The sequence below is a fragment of the Sciurus vulgaris genome (assembly GCF_902686455.1).
Source record: "Sciurus vulgaris genome assembly, chromosome: 12".
NCBI lineage: Eukaryota > Metazoa > Chordata > Mammalia > Rodentia > Sciuridae > Sciurus > Sciurus vulgaris.
In genome coordinates this window covers 31,756,451-31,781,666 of record NC_136473.1, presented here as the reverse complement: position 1 = coordinate 31,781,666, position 25,216 = coordinate 31,756,451, and the positions used below count along the sequence as shown (strand labels likewise).

The 25,216-nt window shown below is 36.1% G+C and overlaps 1 pseudogene across 1 annotated transcript in view; it reads right to left on the bottom strand.

Annotated features, from left to right (window-relative positions):
- LOC306641915 overlaps positions 1–25,216 on the bottom strand; it is a 71,159-nt pseudogene that overhangs the window by 1,948 nt on the left and 43,995 nt on the right. Inside the window, exon 7 of the transcript XR_013766826.1 lies at positions 21,346–21,432. The product of XR_013766826.1 is annotated as an uncharacterized misc_RNA (transcript). The remainder of the gene's footprint in view (positions 1–21,345; positions 21,433–25,216) is intronic.

The window sequence follows — 25,216 nt, the reverse complement described above, 5'->3', positions numbered from 1 at the left end:
TTTGTAGTAAAACTTGAATTAATTCACAAGGCATTTTAAAGTGTAAATATGTGTAATACAAACCAGATCATCCCCTGAACTCCCGAATAATGTTACTAAGTATTAGTGATCTGCAAGACATTTATTCATTCAAAAATACTTTAAAACAGTTTTCCTTTCTTGTTATTGTGGTTGTTTATAATACTCTCTAGAAAGAAAGAATGTCATTTCTAAAATCATATTTCTTATTCAGAAATCAGTCAAATTAAACTTAGAAGCAATTTGATCCTTAAGTTTTTGTAACATTTTATCCTATTGCAATCATTGTGTACTCCTTTTTGTATTTTAGGGAAAGTACAATTAAATTGCTATGACATGGAAAAAAATGGTTTTGATCCCTTTGCTGAATTTCTTTGTGAAACAAAAAATAGCTCCAGGCTAATTTTCTTCCTAAGTGTCTTCTTTCACCTTTTATAATGGCAAGCTAAAAATTTGTTTGTTTATAGAGGAGGATCCTCTGCGTTTTAAGTGTAAGGTAGAAGACCTTAAAGTATAGTAAGAAGCACAAATATATTTCTTTTACAGAGCATTTAGATTATTTTTATTTGTATTCTTGTCTTTATTTTACAATTCATAAAGATGTTTCAAAAGAGCCCAAATTGTACATTTTCTAAATGCATTAAGGAGTAATAAGTATACTACTATTGTTTTAATCTGTTCCTCAGAACTTAAAATTCTTTTTTTTTGTTTGTTTGTTTGTTTAAACAGAAGAGCAACTCAGACAAGAACTGCTGCAGAAGATGAAGTCTTAATAGATTTCTAAGGAATAGGTAGGCATCATCAAAACAAAGCTGAATTCTGCTCTGTCCCCTTGCCCCCAGTTTACTAGGACTTCTCTCAGGAATATTAGGGGAGTAAATATCACCTGATTTACTTCTCAGTTACCTGGAGTCAGCCCCATGGCACACTGAGAATGTCACTTAAAGCCACATTACAAAATGACCTTTTGAAAATGACAATTTCCATTGTACTTCCAAACTAAAGACCAGGGTAAAATTATAAAAGGATATTAAAGCTAAGTATACTGACAAGGCAAGATTTACTGCAGGATTCACAAGTCCACACTTAAATCGGGTACAGAAAGATTTTCAATTTCAATAATTCTTTAAAAAGAAATTGGAGTTTTTATGAGAGCAGTTGTTCATCTGCTTTTTCTAAGCCTGACGTCATTCTATACCTAAAATTTCATCCAGTTTGATACAACCTGGTGAAATATTTCTACTTTTGGTTTGATTTTGTTTCTTGAACTTGAGACACCTTGACATGGACTAACCCAGCTGAGCTGGTACATGGAGCCCAATGACTAGAAATCCACTCCACAGGTCCAGTAACTTCCCTGTATCTTAAAAACCAGACCAATCAACAAAAACCCCATGGGCAGCTACCAGAGAAAAAAAATGGCCAGGATAAATCAGAATAATTGAAGGTACAAAAGAAAGAATAAAATTCCTCAATATCTTCTGAACAAAATGGCTTTCTCCTAGTAATATAATCACTTCCCAAACTATTGAGCACATATGAATTACTAAGTGCACAGTCCTTTATACTCTGTACTCTACTAAGAACTAGACCTTTTCCAGACTATAACAAAACAGACCATTTTTGTTCACTTCAGGATGAAACAAAGCTGCTCTGGACTGACAGTATATTCTAGGGCTAGCAGAGGGAACTGCCATTTATCCATGTTCCATAAACTCTTTTCTTCTTATCCACAACTGTATGAGCATGATGCAGTACCTTCTAATCTATTTGTTTTTCTTTCTGGAGCTTAGATAAGGTAATCAATCTCTCTCTCACACATACACTCACAAATTCTCATTCATGGTACTATCACTTATATTAGTCCATTTTCATTGCTATAATGAAATACCTTAAGAAGGCTAACAATAAAGAAAAGAGGTTTATTTACATCACAGTTTTGAAGTCTGAAAGTCCAAACAGCACATGCTTTGAAGAGGGACCAGAGTATGCAAGGGATGCATGTGTGAGAGTGAGAGATCACATCTCTAAATAGAAGCAAAAAAGTGATTCAGGGATCAGTCTCATTACTTGCTCTGAAGAGAGTTCAGGGGTTCCATGAGAGTCCAGAATTTCCAGAAGAGCTATCCCAATCCCTTCTGAGGGCAGCTCCCTCAACAATCTAAGGACCTCTCACCAGGCTCCACCTCTTAAAAATTCCATTACCTCCCATACCACCACAAGCTTCTGACAAATGAAGCTCTGGGAGACACACTCCAACCATGTCCAAACCATAGCAAAGATGAATGAGCAGACACTGAACCAGCACTCCTGGGGGAAACCCAGGGTTCCCCTCAGTCTCTGGAGTTCCATTTTCATCAACTGATCAACTGAATGTAACCTTTTATAGGTTCAAAAAAGCTTTTTAGAAACAAATAATTTTGAATCATTAATGCTGAACTTATCGGCCAACAACACCACAAACTCACACTTGAATAAATTTAACATACAAATTTTCCCCCTGAGGCACATCATGGCATTCTTATCTTAAGAGCACTAGACAGCTCTTCAATACTATTTTTAGGGGCCATTTTAGCCAGCAAAATCACTAACCAAAAGCACAAAAATGCAAAAAATGTGGCACTAAATAGACTGAAAAAAGGACACTTGTTTACTCTGTGAGAGCTGAAAAGAGAAGGCAGAATGTCACCTTGTTCACCTAAGCGGGGAACATGCACTTTAGGAGACTCAAACATTTCAGGGCATGACCTCAAATAACCATAAAATCTCCACGGATATTGATTTTGAGGTTACAAATGTATTTTGTATGGGATTTTGTTTTGTTTTTATTTTTCCGTACTTGGATTGAACCCAGAGACCGTTTACCATTGAGTTACATCTTTTATTTTTAGACAGGTTCTCACTAATTTGCTCAGGGCTTCTCTAAGTTACTGAGGCTGGTCTCAAATTTGTGACCCTCCTGCCTGAGCCTTAGGAGTTGCTGGAATTATAGGCATGTGCCACTGTACCTGGCTTACATACATTTTTGTGTGTAGATGAATTTACCAATATGAAATAGAAAAATGATGATCAAATCTGTATGAATCATCACTTCACAAATACACACCTACGAGGAAGAGAGCATCATTGCATGTACATACCCTTGACTTTCTTCAAGAAATTACTTTAGAAAAATGTATTTATCTTCATACTAAAACCACAGCAATGATTAATAGCAGAAAGATGGTGGTAACACACCTGAATGTACACATTTTGAAATATTGATCATCTTAAAAAAAAAGGGATACCAAGCTTCAAGGCCTTGGCATATCTCAGGTATAGCCTGTATACCCCTACTATGGCTTGACTGTATTCCCAGAGTTCATGTGTTGGAAAATTCACCCTCAAATTCTTGTTTATGGAATTTGGAGGCAGAGTCATTAGGGGGCAATTAGGATTAGATTATGTCAGAGGGTGGGACCTCCATAATGACTTTAGTCATTATGTGTAAGTATATATGTATGTACTGGGAGTTACACCCCGGCCCTTGACAGGGTCTTGCTAAGTCATTTAGTGTCTTATTAAGTTGCTGAGACTGGCCTTGAACTAGCGATCCTCCTCCCTCAGCCTCTCGAGCCAGTGGGATTACAGGCATTAGTCTTGCAAGAAGAAAAAAGACCCAAGTTAGCTTGTTTGCTGTCTTACCATGTGTTATTGCCCTCTGCCATGTTATGATGTGGCATGATGCTGGTGCCATGCTCTTGGATTTCTAGAATTTTGAGAAATAATTTTTTGGTCTTTATGAAGTACCTAGTTCTTATATATTTTGTTACAGCAATTGAAAATGAGCTAAAGTACACTCAAAGTTCAGACATACAATGAATATTCATTGTTTAAATGAAGCTTTCCACAGTGGGAGAATGGTATAGCTGTAATTTTATTGATGACATATTTTGATGCAAGATTTAAAGTAGCTATTTGTGAGCTACCTCATGAACCAAACCACTACTTACAAGTATCATATGATTGTATTTTTTTTAATCATGATTGTGGAATGTCTCCTTCAAAACGACTCCCTCTTATTTGTCTGAAAATGTTTCAGAAAAGAATATCATTATAATGTCATAGGAGTCAATGTTAGAAAAGAAAAATGATCCAGTTGATATGTCAAGGATATATATTAGGTAGCAGGAACATGAGACAGGCTTCAAGTTTGTACCTTCCACAAATTACTATTGCTCTCCTGCTATCATATCCTCCTATTAGGTTGTAGAACAAAAGCTAGAAAATTCCAGCTTCTGCATTCAGAAAGTTCACATGAGAGACAGACAAATAAATAAATCATAAAATAGTGTGATGGGTGTTCCTCTAGTGGGTACTAAGTAATGGCTGCATGGCAGTGGTATTTTAGAGAACATGAAGCATTTAGAATCTATAAATAGTTCTGGACAACTGCTAAGGCAAAAGATAAACAATCAGAAATCAGCTACCTTTGAGTCACAGAAGAAGAGATCACTGGAGATCAAAGAAAAAAGTCAGCCAAGGACAGATCCTGCAGAGGAATCGCAAGTCAAAGAGGAGGAGGAGGGAGGTAGAAGAGAAGCCAGAGGAGAAGAGGCCAGAGATAGATGATGTCATGATGCACCAGGAAGGCCCTTCCCAGATGCCAGTGCATCTGGAGGACTTCTCAGCCTCCAGAAGCAAATTTATTTTTAAAAAATAAATTTAAATACCAAAATAAAAATAAATATCAGTCTTGGGTATTTTGAGAAAAAGGGACACTTTTAATTCTCAAGGGTAAAAGGGAAGAACAAAGAGAATTTTGATACAGAAAAAAAAAATTAGAAATTCCATGTTTATGACCTTGACTTTGTGAATAAATTTGGAGATGAGATCATCTCCCCAAAATGAGGAGGTTTAGAGCAGATGATGAAAAAGGAAGAATGGAAAAGCTTTTGAAGAACCATGTGAGGAATGCAACAATCACCCAGAAGAAAAGGGACTATAATTAAACAGGAATGAGCCAGGCAAGGACAATAAAGTGGGGAGGGGTCCTGCAGTGGGGAAAGATGGGGGAGGGATCAAGTTATGAAAATAAGGTACAATGAAGACAGAGAGCAAGTTTAGAGAAGCTGCAGTGAAGACAAGGAGGAAAAACAATGCATCTCCTAAATATCTTAAAAAAGATTGCCACCAGCATACTGGACACGGTTCACCGACGTCCCCATGGCCCAGCTTGCCTCTTTGGCAGGACCATGGTCACATGACATGGCAGCTCCCTCCCTCCTCTACAATGCCCTTCCACAGGTGGCTTTCTCAGTGCCAGACTTTTTTATTTATCACATGCTCAATCTTGCTTCATTGGCGAATCATTTTCTGACCCAAAGACCATTTTCCAACCACATTTCCTCAGTAGCAGTTACCACTTGCCATTGTGATTTTACATTTATTTTTGTGAATCTCTGATGAATGTCTTTCGCACAGACAGACTGAAAGTTCTGTGGGGCAGAGGGATTATCTAAATCCTATCATCTTAGCCTAGTGATGGCACACCTAAGAAGGACCAGAGAAATTTTGCACCTGAACTCATTCAGCAAGCACCAGATTAATACAGTATCAGAGAAACACAAAAATCTCAGTTGCAGGTGCGGGGGGGATAACAGAATGAATAAAAAACTATTACCCTAGGTAAATGTATGATCACAAAAACAGTATTCCTCTACTTCATGTACAAACAGAAAAACAAGATGTATCCCATTTGTTTACAATAAAAATGAATAAGAAAAATAAATATGTGAAATGCCCCACCTGTTTCAATCTCTTTCCGAGAAGATTAAACATAAAGCACTGTGATTAATTTTTTATATTTTATTGCTTCAAATGCTTCAAACTATGGGAAATCTTTGGCAAAAAAAAAGACAATAAAGGAGGTTTCACAATAACTTTACACAAAGCATTGCACAACAATGTTCTTCAGTACACGTGAAATAACATAGGAATGTTCAGAATCCTCAGTGAGGAAATTAACTGTACAATATTCATAGTTCATTGTAAAACAAAACCGTTTCATAAATATTTAAAATATTTCCTAGGGTCTCATCACATATTAACATTTGTATTGCAATCAGTATTGTTGAACTTTTGAAGTATTTTTATTACTTAAAAATTAATAAACAGGTTTTTTAAGATTTCTGTTATCTACCACAGCATCAAGAACCCTCCCCCCAATTCTGCTTATTTCACATAAAACTAGAGGGAGGTAACTAAAATAAAAATCAATATGGTACTCAGTCAAGCCCTCTGTGGAAAAGAGGAAAACGTTTCATGTCTATTATTACAGACATTTCTCTGGTGGTTTATTTGTGCAGTCTCAAACTTGAGCAGCTTTAAGTTGATCTAAATGAGTTCTCAGCTCAGGACACAGTTCAATTAGCAGCAACTCCATCAGCACCTAAAAAAAAAAAAAAAACAAAACAAAACAACAAAAAAAAAACTCAGTTGCAAAGAACCACAAGGCCGTTTTCTTTAGCAGTTCTCCATTTTTTGGAGTCAGGATGCTTTCACTTCTAAAAACTATATAAGATTCCAAGGAATTTTGGGGACTTGTGAATTATATTTTTCATTATTTACCATGTTAGGTATTAAAACTGAGAAAAGTGTAAAATATCTAATTTATTCAAATAATCATGAAAACCTATTACATATTACTATAAATAACATACATAATTTTTAAAAATTATACTTTAAGGGAATAGCAATGTTTTACAATTGTTTAGTATCTGGTCTAATATCTGGGACTTTTATCTGATTTTGCATTCCATTTCTTGTGACTTGACATTTGAAAGAAGCTTAGAAAGAAAATCCAGCTTCACGCAGGCAGGTAGTTAAAAGGGTGAATGTTACTTTAAAAGTTTTGTTTGCTACATTAAGTTCCTTGAAATGTGGAATATAAAACTGTTGTCAATTAATATTTTATACTGTGTTACATAAAAATGTATTCTCTCCTACAATTGGAATGATCATTTGCAAAATGTTGGTTTGCTGAGAAACATACAGAGGCTCCAAAGTTTTAAAATACAATAAACAAAATCAGTTCTTTTAAAATATCACCTCTAATATCATCAAGCCTTACATAATAAAGAAACTGTCAATCTCACGGAGGGGAAACATAAGATTTCAAAACATCTAATTTTTGCTTCAGAACTTGAATTTTATCATTGGCAACAAATACTGTGTTTTTTTTTGTTTTTGTTTTTGTTTTCCCCCTCTTGAAGTAACAATTACTTTGTTCAAGAAAATGTCTGGCAAACATCAAGGCACGCATAACCACAGTTTAATAGTCATGTTTTCAAATACAAATGGTATTTATTGAAGACAATGTAAGTTTGAATAACAACTTTAACATGTGCTTTTATATAAAAACAGCTATTGTATTTTGCTATTTGTAAAAACACTTCATATGTACTGTCCACGTTGTTACAGAGAATATTACAAAAACGCACTCAAGTGTGGAGTTTTCATAAAATGAGTAATTCTGATGGGCCCTTCACAGAAACTGGCTTTTTCCCTGTGAGTGAACAGCAGTGAAGAATTACAATGACAACTTGATTTGGAGTTATCACTTTGATTTATGTTGAGGTGCCAGGCGTTTAACCTACCATTGCCATGTTAGTCAGTTTTCCATTACTATCACCAAAACCTGAGATAATCAACTTACAAAGAAAAAAGGTTTATTTTGGATCACTGTTTTAGAGGTTATCTATGACTGATTGGCTCCACTATTTGAGGCCTGTGGCGGCACATGATGGCAAAGTACGTAGTTGAGCAAAACCACTCACTTCATGGATAGGAAACAAAGCAGAGTGAGGAAGGAGTCAGTCTTACAATCCTCCTCAAGGGCATGCCCCCATGACCTTAGGACCTTCCACTAGGCCCCATTTTTCAAGGCTCCATCACCATTTTCCAAAAGTACAACTTTGGGAACCAAACCATTTACTCATAAGCCTTGGGGAGAGAGTCAAGACTCACGGCTTTTCTACAATCAGTGCAAATGTCTTTACCACTTAAGAGTCAAACAAGATCTCAGTGTTGTTATGAGAATGGATTTGACCTTGCTGCTCTCATGGAAAAGACTACAGTAATCCCTGGGTATCCATGGAGCAGACTCTGAAAAAGCAGGGTCTGGCATAATTTTCCTATCTAGCTTACAATTCAATTCTCCTCCACCACCCTCACCCTTAAGTGCTTTGGGTGGCAAGTTTCAGACTGTTTACTGCATCTTTAAAGAACACTGTCCAAAATCAAAATCAAAATGAATTTTAAAAAATATGAAACAAAAAGCCAAGTGTGGAGGCACATACCTATAATCCCAGCACTTGAGAAGCTGAGCTATGAGGATTGCAAGTTCAAAGTCAGCCTCATCAACTTTGCAAGGCTCTGAAGCAACACAGTGAGACCCTGTCTCAAAGTAAAATATAAAAAAGGGCTGGGGAATCTTCACGCTGCTTTCCAGAGTGGCTGCACCAATTTGCAACACCACCAGTAATGTAAAAGTGTGCCCTTTTCCCCACATTCATGCCAACATCTGTTATTATTTGTGTTCTTGATTATAGTCATTCTAATTGGAGTAAGATGAAATCATAGAGTTGTTTTAATTTGCATTTCTTTAATTACTAGATGTTGAACCCTTTTTCATATATTTATTAATTGCCTGTATATCTTCTTCTGTAAAGTATCTGTCCAGTTCCTTGGCCCATTTATTGATTGGGTTCTTTGTATTTTTGGTGTAAAGTTTTGTAAGTTCTTCATAAATTTTGGAGATTAGTGCTGTATCTGAAGTGCATGTGGAAAAGATTTTCTCCCACTCTGTAGGCTCTCTTTTCACATTATTGATTGTATCCTTTGCTGAGAAAAAGCATTTTAGTTTGAATCCATTCCATTCACTGGTTCTTGCTTTGATATAAAAATAAGTAAATAGCTGGGAATTATCAAGAATACAGCAACAATAAATGTTGGTGAGGATGTGAGGGAAAAGGAATACTCACTCACACATTGCTGGTGGGGCTGCAAATTGGTGCAATCACTATGGAAAGCACTACAGATATTTCTCAGAAAACTTGGAATGGAACCACCATTTGATCCAGCTATCCCCCTCCTCACTATTTAGCCAAAGGACTTAAAATCATCATACTACAGTGACTCAGTCACATCAATGTCTATAGTAGCTCAATTCACAATAGTTAAACTATGGAACCAACGTAGGTGTCCTTCAACAGATGAATGGATAAAGAAAATGTGGTACATATGCACAATGGAATATAACTCAGCTATAAAGAAGAATGAAATTATGGCCTTTGCCAGTAAATAAATGAGTTGGAGAATATCATGCTAAGTGAAATAAGCCAATCACAATAAACCAAAAGTCAAATCTTTTCTCTGCTATACAGATGCTAATTCACAATGGAGGGCAGTGCTAGGAAAGAAGAGAGTTACTTTATATTAAGCAGAGGGGAGTGATGGGAGGGGAGGGGATATGGGGATAGGAATGATAGTAGAATGAAACAGACATTATCACCTTATGTACATATGTGACTACATGACTGATATGACACTACAACATGTATGAGACAAAGGAGAAATTGTAACCCATTTATGTATCAATGTGCATAAATCATTCTGTCAAGTATAACTAATTAGAAAAACTTAAGAATAAAAAAAAAGAAAAAAGGTTGGATGTATAGCTCAATGGTAGAACTTGTGTACAGCATGAGTTCAGGTTACAGCAAGATTATGTTCTGGTTATGAAACAGAAAGTGCACCATTACCAGACATCAAAGAGTCCAGTGCCTTGATACTAAACTTCTGAGGCTATCAAACTGTGAAATATAAATATCTATTGTTTATAAACCACCTAGTTTGTGGTATTCTGTTATACTAGTCCAAACAAAGAGTACATGTTCTTTCTTGGAGTATGATTATAAGAAGGTAGACAGTAGTGACAGCAACACAGCAAAAATAGGAGGTAGCCATCTTCACTAAATTCAATCAGCAACCATATACAAACAAGAACACCTTGATGAAAACACTCAAAATTGGGAATAAGTATGAGTCACTAGTGTGGTCCAAAGAATGGGTAACAAAAAATATACAAAAGATAAGAAAAATGGTCTCTGACCCTCTCTCCCAGGTCAGCATAGTATCGTATAGAGATGATTCCCTTGGGACTAGTTTCTACAGAGGGAAAACAACAAGAGGTGAACATCCAATTTCCCCAGCATTCCAAGATGCTTCCTAGGAATTCTACTCTGGTCTCATCACATGGGGAATGCAGGGGGAAAATGGCACAAACTAGATGAGATCAGGTATAAACAAAGCAAGGAGGCAGAGACCACAGCAACTAGAAGGCAGATCTTGGCAGTAACTCTTTGTACCTGACAGGGGAAGCACTCAAACAGAGGTATCTAACAGTACGGTTCTGCAAAGTTGTGCTGGTTGCCCCCAAAGTGGTAGAAGTTCACCTGGCTTGCCTCCAGAAGCAGCCTTGAACCCTAAATCTAGGTCTAAGAGAGGAAGACAACCACCATAGTGAATTACAGCAAAGAGCAGTGGCTAGCTCTGCAGCACATGGGAGTTTAAAATGGGCCCAGTCAAGCCTCAGAATGTGCACCAAGGCCCAACTGAGGCATGGAAGCAAACCTCAACTATGTATTTCTACTGAACATAGCAGCTGGTCCCACTTATCCTGATCATCCATACCATCTAACACCAGGGCCCCTCATATAACCCTTTCTAATTGCTAAACAAAAGTAGTGGTGTCATCTGCCTAGGGAACATACCCTGTGGCCTGGTCCATCTGAAGTGACTGCAATGCACATCCAACAACCCACTTTGATTGGAAAGTCTAAACAGCTGCCTGAGCTTATCTGCGAGCAAAGGCAGCAACATAGCCATCTAGAAAGCTGAAAGCAAGCTCTGCCTGCCCAAGATCATTACCAGCTAGCCCATGAGAATCACAAGCTAGACTAAACAGTGAGGGTTTACCCCTGCTAAAGAACACTGTAAAAGTTGAAAAACGTGGCTGTCTCCTCAAATGCACAAACACCATGCAAGGACACATATTGCAAAGACTCAGGAAAGTTTGACACCTTCGAGGAAAAAAAAAAGGAAAGAAAGAAAAACAGACTAACAAATCTCCAACAATGCATCCTAAAGAAAGGAAAATCTATGAAATGATAGGCAAAATTTTCAGAATTATTTTCTTCCAGTGTAGTGAACTATAAGACAGATAAAAATTTAAATAAGATTTAGAAAACACAAAAACAAGACAGTATGAAAAAGAAATAGAAATTTATAAAGCAAATCCAAGAGGTGAACAATACAATGACTAAATTCTAAAATGCAATACAGAGCTACGCAGCAGGCTAAATTGAACTGAAGAATCAGTGAACTTGAAGACATTTTCAATCATCCAATCAGAGGAGCATAAAGAAAGAAGAAATCCCACAGGAGTTGTGGGACTCAATCAAGAGACTTAACCAATGAATAACAGGAATACAAAAACATGAGAAAAGGGGAGAAAAAGCATACTTAAAGAAATAATTGGGAGGTGGGGCTAAGATAGTAAAGCAGCATAGGCTTTATTTTACAGTTTCTCTATGGACATTGAAGTAGTTGGAGAACAGCTACTCAGGGAACAGTAGAGACTACAGCAAATACTGTGATGTAGTCCTGGCCAGTACCTACTATGAGGCTCAGAGCAGCCCATGTAAAATGTCAGTGAAAGAGGCACAGAGAAGACTATACAGAATGGAATCTGGGTCAGAGATGGGAGTACAGCTGCTTTCCCCTTGAGTCTGGTAACTCTGTGACTACCTGGAAAGGGTCAGGAAACTAAAACAATACATGACTGCATGTAGTAATTGAGCCCGAGAAGGCCATAGTCATGCGTGTGTGGTAGAGTAGATAGGAACCCCTCCACCCAGGGCAGTTGGTTACTCCATGCTATAAGTAGGATTCTCAGGAGGCACCAAACATCCAGATGGGCAGAAGAGACAGGTACTGGTCAGTTCCTACAGGTCAATATAATCTGGAGTATATTCCACCCAAGAACATTTCCATCAGACTTGGCATCAGTTGCTCGAACATCCCGTTTAGAATTCCACCTTTAACCTGGGAGTGCACTGATATAATCTGTCCAAAGTAAACTCCAATAGATGGTACATCTCATTATTAGCTACTGTGCAGTAGTGAGCAAGGAATCTAAGAGTCATTTCAATCAACTTTGATCCCAGGCCACTCCAGCTGGCAGTCTGGTGAGCAAAATAAAAGGAAAAAGGGTTTAACAACCCTAAGGGGTACATAACCCAAGAAGAAATGGAAAGAAGTTGTTATAGATTGGATATGAGGTGTCTCCAAAAACTTCCTCTGTTAATGGAGAAATATCCAGAGATAAAACGATCAGATTATGAAGGATACAACTTAATCAGTCCATCGCAGTTTGGTAACTACAAGCAGGTGGATTATGGCTGGAGGAGGTGGATAACTGGGGGTGTACCCTAGAAGGGTTGCTCTTCCATGCAGTCCTTTCTCCTTTCTCTCTGTTTCTTGGCTGCCATGATCTTCTACTGCATGCTTCCACTATGATGTTCTCTCTCCCTTCAGTCCCAGAGCAAAGGAGTCAACCAATCCTGGACTGAACCTCCAAAATCATGAACCAAAATAAACTTTTCCTCCTCCAAGTTGTTCTTGTCAGGTATTTTGGTCATAGAGATATAAAAACCAAACACAGAAGTGTAGAATGGCATAGGTAGTAAATATTCATTCTTGTTCACAGTTTTGACCACATCAGTGAAGATAATTATTCATTAAGATTATTATTATTATTTTTTTGCTGATTGGTTCCTGCATATATATGCACACACATTTTTTTTTTTCCTTTTTCCTTTTCTTTTTGGTGATTACTTCTCTTTTTATTAGCCTTTTTTATTTGGGGGGGGTTCGTGTATTTGAAGGGTTTTCCATTTTTTTTTGTGGTGTTTATTTTGGTTATTCTTTGTTTTCTTCTAATAGGCAAATTTTCTGCTCTATGTATACATATTAAAATTTATCTTATTCATTTTTCTTTCTACTTCTCTTCTGCTTTCTATTTTCACTCTAACTCCTCTAAACCTTCTTGTGCTTTCCCTTCCTAATTTCTTCTCTTTTAATTAACTGGATATTTAATGTGCTTTAAAACTGTTTATACAATTTGCTCCATATCATTCCTGTTGTGGTGGTTGCTAGTGCTTTGTATGTTACTGTTGTACCTGGTGTTTACTCCGGGTATCTGATTCAGTGTAGTTTGTTGTCATTGCTGTTGTTCATTTGCCCTTTCCATGTGAGGTGCTACGGATCCAGCATGGCTTTTCAAGTTTCTGGGGTCAAGGATCTGTGGCTGAACTACACACCCAACCAAGCTAAGATACAGCACACACTGTACCACACAAAACCAACCCACTTAAATTTCACCAATGCTTTTAACACAAAGAATACAGGAATCTGCTAGGCACAGTGGTGTATACTTGCAATACCAGTGACTTGGAAGACTAAGGCAGGAGTATTGCAAATTCAAGGTCAGCCTCAGTAACTAAATGGGACCTTCAGCAACTTAAAAAGAATATGTCTCAAAATAAAAAATAAATAAATTTAAAAAAAAAGAAATGGGAATGTATATTAGTGGTAAAGTGCCCCTGGATTTAATCTCCAGGACCAAAGCAAACAAATCAAAACAGAATAAGGCCTCAAAATCAAAACAAAAACAAACAAAAAAATCTTGGAAATCAACCAAAAAAAAAAAAAGAGGTAAAATAAATCTACAATGAAAACTATGGAACATTAAAGAAAGAAATTAAATAAGACTTTAGAAAATGGAAAGGCCTCTCATGTTCTTGGATAGGGAGAATTAATATTGTTAAAATGGCCATACTATCAAAAGCACCAAGCAGAATTAATACAATTCCCATTAAAATTTCGATGATGTTATTCACAAACATAGAAAAAGCAGTCATGAAATTCATTTGGAAAAATAAGAAGTTCATAGTAGCCAAAGCAATCCTTAGTGATAAAAGTAATGCAAGAGGCATCACAATGCCAGACCTTAATTATATTACAGAACTAGAGTAACAAAAATCATGGTATTGGCATAAAAACAGAATTGAAGACCAATGGAACATAATGGAAGACACAATGACATACCCACATTAATACAGTTATCTCATACTAGACAAAGGTGCCATAAAAAAAATACGTTGAAGAAAAAGACAGCCTCTTAAACAAATGGTGCAAGGAAAACTGGAAATCCCTATGTAGTAGATTAAATTGAACCCCTATATCTTAGCCTGCACAAAACTCAACTCCAAGTGGATACTAGAAGGACCCTGGCATTAGGCCAGAGACTGGCTATTGTGAACTGAGCTGCTATAACATTGATGTTGCTAAGTCACTGTTGTATGCTGATTTTAAGTTTTTTGGGTATAAACCAAGGAGTGGGATAGCTGGGTCAAACTACTAGAAGAAAAAATAGGCCAACTCTCCATCATATCAGCTCAGGAACAGACTTCCTCAATAAGACTCCTAAAGCAAAAAAAGTAAAATCAAGAATCAATAAATGGGATGGCATCAAACCCAAAAGCTTCTTCACAGCAAAGGAAACAATCAAGAGCATGACAGAGAGCCTACAAAAAAGGAGAAAGTCTTTACTACCTTCACCTCAGATAGAGCATTAATCTCCAGGATATACGAAGAACTCAAGAAAACACCAAGAAACAAATAATCAATGAATGGGTAGAGGAACTGAACAGACACTTCACAGAAGAATACAATCAATCAATCAACAAATATATGAAAAAATTTTTCAACATCTCTAGTAATTAGAGAAATGCAAACTAAAACTACACTGAGATTCCATCTCGCGCCAATAAGAAGGGCAATTATCAAGAATACAAGTAACAATAAATGTTGGTGAGGATGTGGGGAAAAGGTTCAATTATACATTTATGGTGTGACTGCAAACTGGTGAAACCAGTCTGGAAAGCAGTATGGAGATTCCTTAGACAACTTGGAATGGAACCACCATTTGACCCAGCTATCCTATTCCTTGGTTTATACTCAAGACTTAAAATCAGCATTCAACAGTGACTTAGCAACATCAATGTTTATAGCAGCTCAATTCACAACAGCCAAGCTATGGAACCAACCTAGGTGTCCTTCAACAGATGAATGGATAAGGAAAATGTGGTAAATATAGACAATGGAATATTACTCAGCTAAAGAATTAAATTTTGGCATTTGCTAGTAAATGATTGGAAATGGAGACTATCATGCTAAGTGAAGTAAGCCAGTAACCCAAAACCAAAGGTAGAATGCTCTCCAATGTGTGGGTGCTAACCCATAACAAAAAAGGGGAAGGAGAGGAAATATAGAAGTTCACTAGAGTAGACAAAGGGGAATGAAGGGAAGTGAGGGGGAATGGGAATAAGACAGTACAATGAATGAGACATAACTTTCCTATGCTTATATATGAAAACACTGCCAGTGTTACTCCACATCATGTTCAACCAAAAGAATGTGATCAAAATTGTAATGGGTTGCACCCATGTATGTACAGTACGTTAAAATAACACAGTACTACCCTCTATATCTTAAAAAATAAAAAAAGACAGACTTGCAGCCTGAATTTTTTTTAAAAGACCCAAGTGTATCTTTTCTGAAAGAAACATTTCATAAGTAAAAACATCTATAGGCTAAAAGTGAACAGAGGGAAAATGTTTCATGCAAAGACTATGAAAGTGAGCACATGACTATTCTCATATTCTTCGAAGCAGACTTCAAGTCAAAATTAAGTCAGAAGAAATAAAGAAGGTCAATATACATTGGGATAGTGAACAATCTAACAAGATAAAAGATATTATGTATTTATGCCCAAACACTGCTGCATCCAATTTTATAAAACAAAAATAACAACACACACTTTCACTTGGAAAACTGTCTTTTGCAAATGAAGGAAAAATAACTAAGAAGTTGATAACCACTGACCTCCCCTACAGGAACTGTCAAAAGGACTTTGTTAAGATGAAATAAAATTGTGTTAATTAGTAACATAAATCATACAAAAATCAGAAAACTGAGAGATATAATACACAGCCATAATCAGAACCCTCCAAGTTTATAATGACAGTATGTAACTTTATCCATGGCATGATTATTAAAAGCTATAACTATTAATAACAATTATAGTTAACAAATTTGCAACAGATACATATTATGAAGTGATACAAATTCTGACATCAAGAACAGAGTATATATTAGCCAAAATATGGAAAGGAACTTTATAGAAAGAAAAAAAAAATCCAGCTAAAACAATGGTCAAGGGACCTTTTTCTCAAAAGACATACAAAAGGCCAGCAAAAAAAAAAAAATTGGGGGGGGGGGGGCAGGGGGGCGCTGGGGATTGAAACCAGGGCCTTGTGCTTGCAAGGCAAACACTCTACCAACTGAGCTATATCTCCAGTCCAAGGCCAGCAAATTTATCAAAACATCACTCATCATTAGAGAAATGCAAACTTAAACCACAATGTATATCATTTCACAGCTGTCAGAATGGTAATGAATTTAAAAACAAAAACGAAAAAGCTGATGGTAAGGATGCAGAAAAAGGGAACTCTTGTATACTGTTGGAGGGTATGTAAATTAGTACAACCATTGTGGAAAACTTGAATGGATGTTCCTCAATAAAACAAAAAATAGGGCTGATGGTGTCAATGGTGGAATGTTTGCCTAGCAAGTGCCCAGGTTGTGGTTTCAATCCCAAACACCACAAAACAGAAACAAAAGCAAAAAAAAAAAAAAAAATAGAAATAGAATTACTGTATGATCCAGAAGTCCTACTTTTGTTTATATACCTAAAAGATTTGAAATCACCATGTTGAGGAGATATGTATATCCATGTCCATTGCAACTCTGTTCACAATAGCAAGGTAAAAGAATCAACCTAAATGCCCACCAAAGAATGGAAAAAGAAAATGTGGTACATATACACAATGAATACACAGTCTTCAAAGAATTTTTTTCATTTAAAACAACATGGATGGAACTGAACAACATTATGCTAAGTATATGAAATAAGCCAGGCACAAAAAGAAAAATATTGCATGTTTAGTTTTCATTTGTGGAATCGCGGAACTCAAAAGAAGCAGAAAGAAGAATGGTAGTCACCAGGACAGAGTTGTAGGGATAATATGAAGAAGATGATCACAGTACAAAGGCTCAGTTAAACAGGAGGAATAAGATCTTCTTAGAAACATTAAACAGTATGAAAAATATAGTAAATATATTGGACATTTAAAAATTGCTAAGAAGTAGCACATGCCTGGAATCCCAGCAGCTCGGATAGAGAGTTCAAAGCCAGTCTCAGCAACTCAGCAAGGCCCTAAGAAACTTAGTGAACCCCTGTCTCTAAATTAAATATAAAAAATGGCTTGGAGATGTGGCTCAGTAGTTAAGCACACCTGGGTTCGATCCCTGGTAACCGCCATACCCTTCCCCGCCAAAAAAAAAAAAAAGAATATATAGAGAGAGTGAGTGCTAAGAGACTACATTTCTAATATTCTTACCACAAAAAAATTATTGAGATCATGGCTATATTAATTAGCTTGATATAATTTTTCTTCTTACATTCACAAATCGACATTATTTTTTACCTCACAAATATGTATAATTATAAATTGCCTCTTACAATAAAACTTAAAGAAATTGCACTGAACAAGTTGTTCTGAAGAACTTAGATGCACTAAGTAGCTATAGAGCTTGTCCCAAGTCAGAAATTTATATTTTGTGAAATTAAACTACTTTGAAATGCTAAAAACTACCAAATAAAATATTCTAAATCAGTATAAAAATATATTTATAAATATACTTGTCATCAATGTTCTCTTTTTCATATTTCTACACATAAGATATACCAGGTTTATATAAGACATTTATTCACCATAATATATATATGTATATGTAATGTATATGCAGGATAGACAAACACACACATTTTAGCTCATTATGATCTTCTATAGCAATTACTTTCTTATGGTATTTCCTCACTTTTTCCATATGGCCCACATGGGTGAGAAAGAGTTAGTATGAAAGACAAAAAAAATAGAAATTCTCTGTACCTCCAAACAAACAAGGATGATTACCCATGTAAAAGTATGAATTCTTATCATTGTACAGATATAGAATCAAATGCATATGCTCTAATCTTGGTTTTTTCCCCTCATCAATTTTGTGGCTTTAGGCAAATTACTGTTAACCTCCTATAAACCACTTCTCTGTATCAGTGAAATGTGAATTATAACAATTGTTTTAATGAATTATTGTGAGGATTACACAATATATAATACAGTAAAACTACTAATATATAATACAGTAAGTACTAATGTACTTACACAGTAGGTTGATAATTCTAGTTCCTTGTATCCACTTTATGGTCAGTCACTTAGGCTCCTGTGAAACATACATCATCTAAGAAACAAGTCAGTCCATTAAAAACAATTATAACAAGGAGTTAATGTTTCCAGAAGTTAGTCATGTTATTGTTGTGTTCTTAATCTTAACTGCTTCCAAAGATTATTACCTCTCAATTAATTTATCATATTTCCTGACTTCTAGACACCTCATTATCAAAGAAAGAATACTTATTTGATCTATTTCACCCTTAAGTCTCTGTTTTTAAACCCCCCAGTCCACCAGATTTTCTTCTTATTGCAATATAATTTACCATAGTCCATAGCTCAAAGAAAACAGAAAATCGTGAAATAATTTTACACGAGCCAGGTGCAGTAACAAGTGCCTGTAATCCCAGCAACTCAGGAAGCTGAGGCAGAAGGATCCCAGGTTCAAGGCCAGTCTCAGTAATTCAGCAAGGTCCTAAGCAATTTAGCGAGACCCTGACTCAAAATTTTAAAAATCAATAAAAATAAAAAGGGATGGGGTCAGGTGACGTGGACCATGCCTTTATTGCCCAGCAGCCTGGGAGGCTGAGGCAGGAGAATTTCAAGTTTAAAGACAACCTCGGGAACTTAGTGAGACTGTCTCTAAACAAAATATTAAAAAGGGCTGGGAATGTGGTTCAGAGATTAAGTGCCCCTGGTACAGATAGATAGATAGATAGATAGATAGATAGATAGATAGATAGGGAGGGATAAAGTGCCCCTGGATTCAGACCCCAGTTCCAAAAACAAATAATAAATAATTTTACATGAATGTGTATCTTAAGATATTATAACTATAATCTTAATATAGAGAACAGTGTTGTACATTTTATCATGGTTGTTATTACAGAATAGTTCTTGTCCAGGTTCTCTTTGGCAGTATGATATACAACAAATAATTCTGCCAAGTATTCCTTCAACATAAAATTTGGAATAATTTAACATTTTCTTTCAGATAATAATTTAACCATGCCTGCCCTTAACACAAAAAGGCATTCTTTTTCTTAATTGTTATTGAATTTACTATTTCTCTTTTACTTCTTTTTAGCTTTATCTGATTTACTGTTGGTTAGTCATTGTAGCTAATTAAATAAGCTAAGCCCTCCATGCCACTCCAAGTGCCCCTAGGGTGATGTAGGTCTCACCTATGACAAAAATGTAAGCTGAGAAAACTTCCTTTTTTTAACACTACCCTTAAGAGCAGATTTGCTTTTAATGATAATAGTCCATCTAGTGCATTTTTGTGCAGCAACCAAGGAGTATTTTCTCAGTTAATGTTATGCCCCATTTCTCCACCAGGGGGTGCATGACATTCATGTATGGTGCAAGGCTTCTTTTTCAAGTGGGAAGTTAGTTTATGCTTTTTAAAAATTTTTTCTTTATTTTTTATTAGTCCACCTTGGTTACACATAACACTAGGATTCATTTTTAAAAATTATAAATACATGGAATATCATATTCATAATTATGAAAACAGGAATATCAGTCCCTAGTACTTGCCCTTAGCCTTACCCTCCTTCCTCCTATTCTCTTTTCTACTGATCTTTGTTATTTACTTACATTTATTTTATTTTTAATTTAGTGTCTTGTAGATATACATAATGTTGAGATTCACTGGGGTATTCATATATGTACGCAGGAAAGTTAGATCAGATTCATTCCACTGTTTTTCCCTTATCCCATCCTTCCTCCCTCCCTCTCAATCCCCTTCCTTCCTCTACATATGTCATCACATACTAACCAGAAACAGATCTGGGTGTAGAACCCAGGTATGAGTCCTCTTTTTCTCTGCTAGACCACACTCAAGAGAACAGAACACACATTCCCTTTACTGTTGGTTTCTAACAGCACTAAGTTATTTCCAGAAGCATACTTGGACAAAAGTATAAATAAATTAAACAAAAGACTTTATATCCAAGCCGGGCACGGGGACACATGCCTGTAATCCCAGTGGCTCTGGAGGCTGAGACAGGAGGATTGAGAGTTCAAAGCCAGTCTCAGCAATAGTGAGGCGCTAAGCAACCCAGTGAGATTCTACCCCTAAATAAAATACAAAATACAGCTGGGGATATGGCTCAGTGTTTGAGTGCCTCTGAGTTCAATCCCCAGTTACCCGCCCCCAAAAAAAGATTTTATATCCAAAATATCAATTGCTATCCACAATTATTGTTCCACAAAAACATTACCTTCCTGGACTTTTTTTTTTTTTTAATAAGTCCATTTAAGCACAAGAAAGAAAAAAAGAATTTTTAGCTTCTTCTGTAACAGAAAAAAGTCTCCATGGATTTAAACAGACACTAATGTTTTATCCACCAAAGCAATTTAAAAATCTTAGGGGCTGGGGATATAGCTCGTGGTAGATTGCTTACTTAGCACAGACAAGGACCTAAATTCCACTCCCAGCACCAGAGGAGGGGAAAAAGCCTTATTTGATTTTAGAAAGACTCTGAAATACTTTTTAAAGAAAGTATCCATGAAACTATTCAGCCAGGCCAATCTCAGCCCAGAAGTCTCCTACAACAAATATACAACAAATAGTTCAGTGGCCAGATTTTCCTGAAGACAGCTGTTGTTGGGTCCAGACCTTTGGCTGGATATAAAATGATATAGCTTCTGAAAAGCTTGTACTCAGTTCCGCTTCAAGGCCAATTTCCATCTAAAATACAAATGGAAGAAAATATTCCCTTCTGCCTGACTGGTCCCCCTAAAGGTTTAGGGAAATAAGGGTAACTTAGCCAGTAGGGCAGATTGGAAGATAAATCACACAGCTTGTCATGATTTTAAGATAAATAAGAGATGAGGATTTGATATCCTAATAAGATCTCCTTACCTGCTAGGCAGCATCTGAACTTTTTTTTGGAGTTTCCAAAATAGCAGATTGAGAGTCTGGATTGGAAAGGAAGCAAGCAGTTCATATCTTAAAAAAAAAAAAAAAAAAAAAATCCTCAGTCAAAAAATTAAAATCTTCACTAAAATATATCTTTAACCATAGCACTAAAAATATCTAGTCTCTCTTCCAAATATATTAATGGATTATGAGAATAAGACTATATTCAGCATATAGCACACATATAATGACAAACACTCATGTCATTCATTATTTTGAAAAACTGGAATGGTTCTTCTCTGCACATCAACCATAACTATTTTTCTCAGTGCTAATCTCTATACTATTGTTCTAGGAGTACTGGCTAAGACTTTTATTTATATTGGTCACTTAGTTAAAATTTGTTCATGATGGAAGCCACCTCAATCTTGAAGGATAGGATCTCAAAAGCCTTATCTGTTGACATATTACCTTCTGATTTCAATGAAAGAATACAAATAACACTCAATCGAGGGCACGGTAATAATGGATTCTGAAGAGATGCTGTCATTTGAAATTCTATGAGACTACAAATTCTTCACACTGAGCATTTTGTTTAAGCCAAGGGGTACTTTCTTCTAAGTGAAACCTGAATGCAAATTTAAAAACTTAAATATAAAAATAAAGCTGGGAATGGTGATGCACGCCTATAATCCCAGTGACTTTTAAGGCTGAAGCAGGAGGATTCCAAGTTTGAGGCCAACCTCAACAACCCTGCCTCAAAATAAAAAATAAAAAGGACTGGGGATATAGCTCAGTGGTAAAGTGCCCCTGGGTTCAATCCCGAGTATAAAAAACAAATAAATATTTTGAAAAATTAAAAGGGCCTTTAGGAGTTCCCAACACTCTATGAATCAGAATCTGAAAACCACTGATCTCACCCATCCTCTGTATTTTAGAGATGAGAAGCCGCAGGTTCCTAACACAAGCAGTTGGTGGCAGGCTGAAGACTAAAGGTTATGTCTCTTGCCTATCACATTGCTCCCCCTGGCTGACAGGCAGACCAGATACAGGACACAAAGTACAGCAGTCAATTTTCACAACTCTTTGGACATTCCCAATTTAACAGCATTGTAACTGATGCATATGACAATACTACAGAAAAATAAAAAGTACTTAGTATTTAAACAGATAACATACCATTAAGTGACACTGAAAAGGTTTCATTGCAGGATCTCAACACAGATCCATGGGCCTTGTTTGATCTGCCCATGCTACCAAATGGGTTTAACTTCCTTTGCCTTTTCCCCTTGCTCACTATGATCCAGCCACCATGGCCAGCCTGTCCTCCTCTAATATTCCAGTGATTGCCCCCTCCACCAGGCCTCCAAAGCCACAGCAACTCTTCTTTAAAGCCCAGAGTGCTCATTCTTCAAGATAGCTGCATGCCCTGCTTCCCTGACCCCATCCCTCAGGACTTTGCTCCAGCCTCCCAGAGCACTCGATTTAAAGTAGCAACCCCCTACCCCCAACAATCCCTATTTCCAGTCCTTTCTCCATAACATGGACCATCACATCATATATTCCATAATTCACTAGAACATAAGTTCCATGAAAGCAGGACTGGTGTCAGAATTATTCCCGTCACAGTCCAAAACATTTAGCACATAGCAGGAGCTTAAAATACTTACTGAGTAATTATAGGAATGAATAAAAGAATAAGTGAAAGATCAAAAGAATGATCAAGACTTTAGGTGTCACCATGAAAAGTGGGGCAAGCTAGGTAGGGAAAGAGAGTAAGGACTTTATTAAGAGGCAGCAGAGATACACTTGTCTTTGGCTATTTCCTGAACTTTAGGTAAGAGTAGTTTTTTACAACAAAATCATTGAGAATACCATGAAGTAGTCAACAACAGATGTCATGGTGACAGAGAACATAAACAAGTAGACTTAAAATACAACCATTTTTCCAGACAACAGTGTTTCACTGAGCCAATCAAAAATAGATTCTTCCCTACTCAAGAGTTTAACACCAGAGTTAACCAAATTTGAATAAGACCTTTAACATCAAAGCTAGTCAACAGTTAAGAAAGCAAATCCCAAATTGTAAAAATTTTGTTTTCTACCATTTTTCATTATTTCCAAATCCTCCCAAATAATAGATTCAAGACAAATCCTGGCTTTGTACACATGGAAGAAAGTTTCTTTTCTTATTTCTATTTCGACAGCACAAGAACCTTCAAGGGATCGCCTAGTAGTTCTTTACATTAGAAATGCTTATAGTACTTCATAGCTTTTTTTCTGTAGTCTATGACTGGATAATCTGTTCCCAAAACAAAACTTCTGAGGTCTGGTGTCAATAAGAGCACGTGCAGTTTATTAGAACAATGTATTCAGAAAACAATGCTTGTTAGAAAGGTCATTCGTCCAATATTCAGAACACCTATACCCAAATTCCCAGTTTTCCTCTAATCCATACTTACTTGAATAGAATTCATTCTCCCATTCTACCCTTTATCCCTTTCACTGTTCTCTTCATTTCCTTGAAGTCATGTGCTCAACACTTAAGAGAAATTTATATCTCAAAATGCTCTCTTCAAAATCAGAAGCTGGAACGTAGGAATCTACAGTATCAGCATTTTAAAATCAAAGAGATGAATGGACTAACTGGTGCAAAATAAAGGATGAGTGAATGAAAACAAATAAGAAAAAAAACCAGGAAATAGAAGAAAAATAATAGAGAATAAAAGACAAAAAAAATAGGGTAAAGAAAGTATAGGAAGAAAAAAGAATAAAGAAAAGAACAAGATATAGTGAAAGCAGCCTAGAAAAGTTGGCATGGTAGGAACAAATAAGTGAACTGGCTCCAAAGTAAGGGCTCAACACTAGAATCACCATGCAGGTAGATTTGAGAACTCAGTTTTGTCTTAACACTCACAGGGGTCCCTAGATGAAAGTGACCACCCCTCATATAAACCAATTTACTTGTTACTAACACTCTACTCCTCCCAGGATCCAAGGGCACTTTCAGAATTGCCTTAAACCCAGCTCTCAGACTGACAGGGAATCTCCACTAAACATTCATTCAGTAGAATGGTTCTTTTTAGAGAATAACTCAGTGAGAGGGCTCTAAACAGTGCGAAGAAAACTGCTACCTCCTTCAATTGCCCTTTTTAAAATTTAAGAAACTAAATTCTTTTGTTTTTTAAATCACTGTGAAGAAAAAAGGGAAAGAGAAATTCCTCACAGAACTTTAAATGTTCCATTTTTTAAAAAAGTTACTTCCCATAATTCTGAGCATAATCTAAAATTCTAGGATACATACAATTCTAATAGTTTCAGAAGTAATTTGTCATAAAATGAGCAGATCACTCACAAGAAAAAAATATGAGCTTCATATGTGTACAGAGAGCAATGAGATAATGAACAAGATACACATTTTTGATAAAAAAGGAAAATAAAATTTCCCCTTTCAGCTATATCAACTATGCCTTCTAAAAAATAAGTGGTCTTAAGCAAGTTTACATTTTAAGTAAAAATACATTTTACTTAAATTTACTTAATGTAAATTTACTGAATGTAAAATTTACTTAAATGTAAATTTTAAAATACATGTAAAATTATTAAATTCAGCTTATTTAATGGTATACATCAATTTGACTCAGACCTAATAAGTTTAATTGAAAGAAAATTCATTAAACTTTATTTAAACAGCTTGCCTTCCTTATGACTGGGTCACCTAGTAAATGGTGTATGTTTGTAATTTGATATACTATGTCCTCAAGAAGTGAAAACAGGGCTAAACATTGAAATTTTCCTAAATGAGATCGACCCTATGTTCTGCTTACTTATCTAAGAGCATAAATCTGCTCCTCATTGTCAACAAAAGATAGCC